The following is an 8,121-nucleotide window of genomic DNA, read 5'->3' on the forward strand; positions in this document are numbered from 1 at the left end:
CCTCCCGGTCCTTCCAGGCATCCTGGCCGGGTCTGTCCCCTAGCCTCCTGCGACGCCTGTTATTACTTCTGTTGCTGTAAGATGTGCTGGGGTCCTTCAAGCCACTAGAAAGAGTTCTGTTCTATTGTCCATATAACCAAAGGGGTCACTCCAGACCCTGAACGTGATTCTAAGACTTGGCCAGAAGTATCCTGGACAATGAGTTTAATGCTTCCTTCAGCCAGAGTTCAGAATCGGGAGGTGTTGGGAGAAACAGAGAGAGAGAGGAGATAGATGAGACACCCAATCTGAGACTAGGGTACACAGACCCATTTTGGGAGACAAAGAATTGCAGTAGGTTCTTATGTGTGTTATTATACAGTGAAGCATGATGTACAGGCCATATGATTGTTGACATTGCAAATGCAAGTAATACGCCCCGAGCAACACAGAAAATCATACACAACCAAAGAATTGGAGGTGCGGGCTTCCTTAGCCACATTATTGGGATTTGGATCCTTCTCACGGGCAAGTGAACAGGAAAAGAACCACAGTAGCGTTTGATGGCACTCAGGCACATTGCACTGGACACATGATCTTTGAGTGCAAAAGATGGTCTTACATATCTTTAGGAAATGATAAAGGTGACGGCACCCTCAGCAGAGTGACTTAGGGGGCTGTGTTACATGAAAAGCATATGAAGAACCTTTCTTCAAGGACCAGTGGTCTGTGTTTCTTATTACAATTAGACAATTATTAATTGATTAGGCCATAAAGGATAAATATATTATTTTTTAAATAAATTTAATATATATTATGCAGTTATGCAATTTCACATGTCATCTTTTTGAAAGATTTAATTATAAAAGCTACTCTTGACTTTCCTAGCAGGACAAACAGGAAACAAATGACTGATGATATACTTTTGCAGTATACTTATCACCTGATATGTTTTGTTAATTTAAATAAGGGAAGTAAATCATTGTCATTGATGATGTTTGTAGCAAGAAAATCATTTAACACATTAATTTTTATTTTGATTAATAATATTTTTTGCCATAGACATACTGCATAAAATAGAGTTAAGACATTAACATTGATAATTCTGAAAGCCCTACATTTACCAAAGCTGAGTTACTGTTTCTCAATCAGTGGGATGCTGCTGCCCACTTGTGACCAAAATAGGTATAGCTGGCTTTATGGCAGTCTTTTTTTCTCATAACTCAGAGAAAAGCCAAGCAAAATGACACCTTTTATTGGCTAACTAAAAAGATTACAATATGCAAGCTTTCAAGGCAACTCAGGCCCCTTCTTCAGGCAAGTAAGTAACTTTTTAGTAAAGTATATTTATTAAACTAACAAAATAATTTAATTAATGAATCTATAATACTATACTGTAATCTTAAATCTCAGCAGCAGCCTTACATTCACCAGCTTTCAAATAGCATCAGCCAAACAATGTCAACTTCATCTTTGTACTGCTTTCTGGTTCTACTGGATTAATACTGCTTTTATTGCCCATACTGTCGATAACTACAAAGACCCTTGATTCCTTCACTTACTAGAGCATCATTGTCTTATCTGCAGCTACTAGGACCGGAGGACTCTCCCAGTGGGGTGTCATGTAAGCAAAGTGATCCTCAATAATTGTGTTAGTGATATGATAACTGCTTCATCTCTTAAATAATGGGGAACAAATAAATAACATAACACTTACTGTATGTCAAGAACAGCCATTTACCTTATAGGTTGAGAGTTTAAGGTCCTCACGGTGCTATCATCCACTACATCATCATCCCAGTTGTCTATAGTTCAGTGTGAACAAGAAGAAACTTTCCAATGCAAGTCTGAAGTTTACCTTTCAACAGCTTCCCTCTGTTCATGTTCTAGTGAAGAATTAATTTGAAAGTAACAGCTGACATCTTCCCTAACTCCCTTAAGAGTTGTAGACACTTCTATCACCTAATCTTGGTTGCTTAAACTCCAAGAGTTCAATCCTAGAATCGGCCTAGTTGCTCTTCTCTGGACTTTCTCTAGCTCAGCTATGTCTCTTTACAATAGGGAAACTAAAACTGAACATATTAATCCCGTCCTTCGACTTGTATTCAACACAGCATGCTATATACAGTAACTTAACATTCAAATAATGTTTAAATCACTCCTGTACATGATAGAATGTGGTGTACACACAGACAAGCAGAGGAGTGTGGTAGGCTGCAAACTGACATTTAATTAGGTGCGTACAAATATGACAACATAATACTCGTGTACAAAACTATATAATAACAAGGGAAGTAGGGTCACCTCCACAACCTCTCTACAGTAAAGCATTGGATAGGGTTGCCAGACATCCATTATATACAGGACATGTCCCATATTTGATCATTTTGTCCCCTGTCACCCCTGACACCCAAATGTCCCTTATGTAGTTCATTTTCAAATTTCGTAATAAAAATATATTTTTACTACCTTCTTATGCTACTTAGTTGTAACTTTCTAAGTAATTATACTTTCTTTTCTCAGATTCTCTTGATGAAAATAACCCAAATGTAACGGGGACACTAGTGTTTGCTGCCTGTTTGCAACTTGTTCAGTTGCTATGGTTGGCTGAGGACAGCGACACTCTTACCATTTTGCTCTCCAGCTGCGCTGCTGTGCAGTTCTGTATCAGCATTGCAACATGCAGTGTCAACAAAGTGTGTTGTTACTACTTGCCACGGCCCACTTTTTTCTGTCTGTCTGTATTAAATAATATTTCTCTGTTGTCTTTATTAAATACATTTTTTCAAATAATTTCACTTTTACAGAATTTTTTTAGCTTGTATTAAATCATTTTCAAATGATTTTACTTTTGTTTTCCCCATAACCCATTCAAATCCTTGCTTTATGTTTTTAACTTATGTCTCTACTTTTATATAATATACTAGTTGATTATCCAATGGCTTCGCTCACTGAGTGCAAGGGAAAAAAATAAAATGTAGTCTATAAGTTATTAAACAGTAAAACATTAACATTTAAGAAGTAAAGATATATTGAGCACTACTTGAGTGGTTTGGAGTAAACTACATTTTAAAGAGGCTATAAAACAACAGGTAAGTAGTGCTAACAGCAGCTAAAATGTATTTGGATTATCTCTCGGTAGTAGATCCCTTGTAAAAGGCGCTACACGACCGGTGTGGTATAGAAATTACATTTTCTATGTGATCGTCCAAATTTCTGCCTGACAACCTTGCACTACGTGCTTGTGATTTACTTCTTAAAATAATTCATCACAAAAGGAACCTTGAATGTTGTGGGGTTTTAGTGACCCGAACTCACCTTAAGGGACAGTAAGTAGTAGTGGAGGGTAATTTACAAACAGAGTCCTGCTTCGAGGCGCCTATTACATTCATTCGCAAAGATTTCCACTCTCCCAGGAGCCGACGGGGCACTTGAAGTGTCACAAACAGTGCGAGAAGAGAGGACGCTGCCTGAAACTGTGAAGCTCTCGACCCCGCGGAGCAGCCCGACATTCCGCTCCTCCCAGCGTCCACTTTGTTCTCACGCACATTGTTTACAAAGTAGAAAGACGCAAAGCTGTTTTCCTCATCTCTTCTACTATCAAGTACTGCCAACTAAAAAAAGTTACAATGTGGCAGTTTCTGCGACAGTCACGTGGATGAATAAATAAAACTTCTCTATCAGAACGCGCCTGGCGGTGGACGGCTCAGCGCTGTAGTCCAGAGAGGAGGGCTGGGAGAGGACGACGCGGGGTGCACTTCTATGGGATAGATCGGAGTGTTTGTGTTTACTTCTTTTCAATATCAGTAAAGTAACTCTCACACAAATAATAACAATTCGTAAAGATGATATAAAAATGGCGTCCACAAACGAACTGATTAGTTCCTGTATTATAAAATGTTTTGTGGTCATACGTAATTGCCATATCGCGTGGTCATACATAATTTCCGTTTCAAACGCGAAAAGAATTTTATATATATAGATTGGTCTGGGTGTGTAGATAGATAGATAGATAGATAGATAGATAGATAGATAGATAGATAGATAGATAGATAGATAGATAGATAGATAGATAGATACTTTATTAATCCCAATGGGAAATTCACAAATTTTTTAAAAATAAGAAAACACTATGAGATCCCTGCAGGATATCCCAGTCTGTAGTTCCAAAAAGTTCTCTCAGAGTATTCTCAGCCTCCGGGGTCCACTTCCTGAATGATCGTGTGGTTACAGGTAGGACTCTAACTTTTGGTTTATAGTGAGGCTGAAGCAGAACCAGGTTATGATCTGCTTTCCCAAGCGCAGGCAGCGGGGTGGCGCTGTATGCGTCTTTAACGTTTGCATACAGTAAATCAATAGTCTTATTTCCCCGGGTGTTACAGTCCACATACTGGGAGAATGCAGGTAATGTTTTGTCCAGCGTCACATGGTTAAGTCTCCAGCGATTAGCACAAGCGCCTCAGGGTGCTGCGTTTGTAACTTAGCAACAGCAGAATGGATGATGTCACTCGCTGACTCCTTGTCCTCCCGAGGAGGTATGTACACGATGACAACAATTACATGTCCAAACTCTCTGGGCAAGTAATAGGGACGTAAACTTACGGCCAACAGTTCGATATCCCTGCAGCAAGTGGAGATTTTGACGTTAACATGTCCAGAGTTACACCACCGTGTATTAACATAGAGAGCGAGTCCTCCTCCTTTGTGCTTCCCACAGGTACTTGCATCTCTGTCCGCTCTAACTGTGCTAAACCCGGGTAGCTCCACGTTGGCATCTGGGATGGTGTTATTTAGCCAGGTTTCGCAAAAACACAACAAACTGCATTCTCTGTAGGTCCTGACATTTTTCACCAGCGCAGCCAGTTCGTCGATTGAGATTGAGTTTACATTCCCCTGAATCACAGAAGGCACCGAAGGCTTGAAACGCCACTTTCTCACAAGCCACTTCATTTTTAGCTTAGTGCCGGCTCTGCTGCCACGATACCGCCTTCTTACCTCGTCAGGTAAATATGGAACCACACCGGCACTGGCATTTGTTCTCAGCGCTCGAAGTTGAGTACTTGAATAGGCGAGTCTCTGCGTGTAAAAATCCATGCCCACGTTGTAAAAGTAAGTGTGTCCAGGGAACGAATCCACATAAAATAAAGTAATAGGAGTGATCAATAAATAAAAATAGAAAAATAAAAGGGGGTATGTAGGGTGTGTAGGGGGCATGTATAAAATTATATACATAGTAATATAGAGAGGGATTTTAAGATTGTCCCGTATTTCTAATTTTCTAATCTGGCAACCCTAGCATAGTCCATCACACACTATTGGCACAAATGATTAATTTTATGTTAATATCATATTAACTTTCAATTTCAGTTCATAGCCATAAAATATTATTGACCTTCATCATCATCCATCCATTTTCCAACCCGCTGAATCCGAACACAGGGTCACGGGGTTCCGCTGGAGCCAATCCCAGCCAACACAGGGCACAAGGCAGGAAACAATCCTGGGCAGGGTGCCAACCCACCGCAGGACACACACAAACACACCCACACACCAAGCCCAATTTAGAATCGCCAATCCACCTAACCTGCATGTCTTTGGAATGTGGGAGGAAACCGGAGCGCCCGGAGGAAACCCACGCAGACACGGGGAGAACATGCAAACTCCACACAGGGAGGACCCGGGAAGCGAACCCAGGTCCCCAGGTCTCCCAACTACGAGGCAGCAGCGCTACCCACTGCGCCACCGTGCCACCCTTCATCATCATCAGTATTATTATTATTATTATCAAGGCAATGCTCTTTCACAAGGTGAATTCGGAAATCACGAAAAGTACAATATAGTACACTCCTTGGCAGGAAAGCGTAACTGCTTAAAGAATTTATACTTACACATATATACACAACACACACACACAGACACACATACATTCACTGGCCTTTTTATTAGGTATACCTGTTCAACTGCTTCTTAATGCAAATGTCTAATCAGCATATCACATGTCAGCAACTCAATGCATTTAGGCATGTAGACATTGCCAAGACAATCTGCTGAACTTTAAACAGCATCAGAACGGGGAAGAAAGGTGATTGAAGTGACTTTGAACGTGCGGTGGTTGTTGGTGCCAGACAGGCTGGTCTGAGTATCTCAGAAACTGCTGATCTACTGGGATTTTAATGCCCAACTATCTCTAGAGTTTACAGAGAATGGTCAGAAATAGGGAAAATATCCAGTGAGTGGCAGTTCTCTGGGCAAAAATGCCTTGATGATGCCGGAGGTCAGAGGAGAATGGCCAGGCTGGTTCAAGCTGAAAGAAAGGAAACAGTAACTCAAAAAAACTCTTTACAACAGAGGTATGCAGAAGAGCATCTCTGAATGTGCAACACATTGAACCTTGAGGCAGATGGGCTACAGCAGCAGGAGACCACACCAGATGCCACTCCTGTTAGCTAAGAACAGGCAAATGAGGCTGCAATTTGCATGGGCTCACCAAAATTAGACAAGAGAAGATTAGAAAAATGTCGCCTGGTCTAATGAGTCTCAATTTTTGCTGTGACATTTGGATGGTATGGTCAGAATTTGGCATCAATAACATGAAAGCATGGATCCATCCTGATTTGCATTAATGGTTCATGCTCGTGGTGGTGGTGTAATGGTGTGGGGGATATTTTCTTTGCACACTATGGGCCCCTTAGTACCAATTTAGCATTGTTTAAATGCCACAGCCCACCTGAGTATTGTTGCTGACCATGTCCATCCCTTTATGACTGCAGTGCACCCATCTTCTGATGGCTACTTCCAGCAGTATAACGCACCATGTCACAAAGCTCAAATCGTCTCAAACTGGTTTCATGAACATGACAATACGTTCACTGTACTCAGATGGCCTTCACAGTCACTAGATCTCAATCCAATAGAGAACCTTTGGGATGTGATGGAATGGAAGACTCGCATCATGGATGTGCAGCTGACAAATCTGCAGCAAGTGTGTGATGCTAGCATGTCAATATGGACCGAAATCCTTGAAGAATGTTTCCAGCATCATTGCTGCATCTAAGCGACTAAGAATTATGGCAGTTCTGAAGGCATAGGTATAAAAATGAGTGTTTTGTGTCTTATTGAATGTTGTGCTGTGGTTAACTATATTGCATCCATAAATGTAAACAGCACTCACCACTTGTCAATGTGAAGTGTATTACAGTATATGAAATAAATTAAACAGAATTGTGCATGTCATCCTTTCATCTATGGGTTGTAATTGTTTTTTCTTCACATTTAACATGTTAACCATTTATTTATTGTGACACTGTGCTGCAGATTATAAGCAGTACTAAAAAACTGTTCTGGGCTGGTGGCAATGAAAACTTTTCAAGCCAATGACATCCTTTTAATGATCAGTACATGACAGAAAACAAGATTACTCAAGCAAGATGACGTTCAATGTTCACTGTTTTCTTAGAGTTGGCGCTTTAGCGTAAGACAGGCCTTCAGTTTTCATGGTTGTTTAGTTGTTATTTTATGCGTTCCTGATAAGGATAGTTTGCAGCTTTGTTCACTATTTTCTGTGCTCAACAGCTAGATCCAAGATTATTTATACACGTAAGTCCAGGAGGAGAGATTCCAAATATTTTCACTGCAAAATCTTAAAGTTATACTCCAGCCAAAAATTATTTATATTTTTATACTTGTTATTGAACCCATGTAGCTTGTAGAGATGGCCAGGAAAAAATGTTAATCTTATGTTTTCATGCAGTAAGGAGAGAAAAAAGTTTATGACTTAACAGAAGAAAATGACTACTGCTGTATTATTGCTGTATAATGACAAACAGTACAGTATCATGAAAAAATTGTGCTATTTGTATTGCACAATTCCCATGTCAAATTGTTCATTCTATCCTCACAACATTCCGAAGACATGTATTTTTACAAAAATATAGTTAAATAAACCACCTTCAGGTAAAAAAAAAAAATTCTGAATGAAAATTGAACATATTCAGCATTTGAAACATAGACCCACTTATTGTCATTACATTCTTATTTATAGAAGTGAGCCATAACTGGAGTACCTCAGGATTATTTAGCATCAGTCTGTGAAAATGTTCAGATGAGCTGACCTTATGCTTGTTGAAGTATCTCGGATATACA

Source organism: Erpetoichthys calabaricus, chromosome 6 (assembly GCF_900747795.2).
Source record: "Erpetoichthys calabaricus chromosome 6, fErpCal1.3, whole genome shotgun sequence".
NCBI classification, from domain to species: domain Eukaryota; kingdom Metazoa; phylum Chordata; class Cladistia; order Polypteriformes; family Polypteridae; genus Erpetoichthys; species Erpetoichthys calabaricus.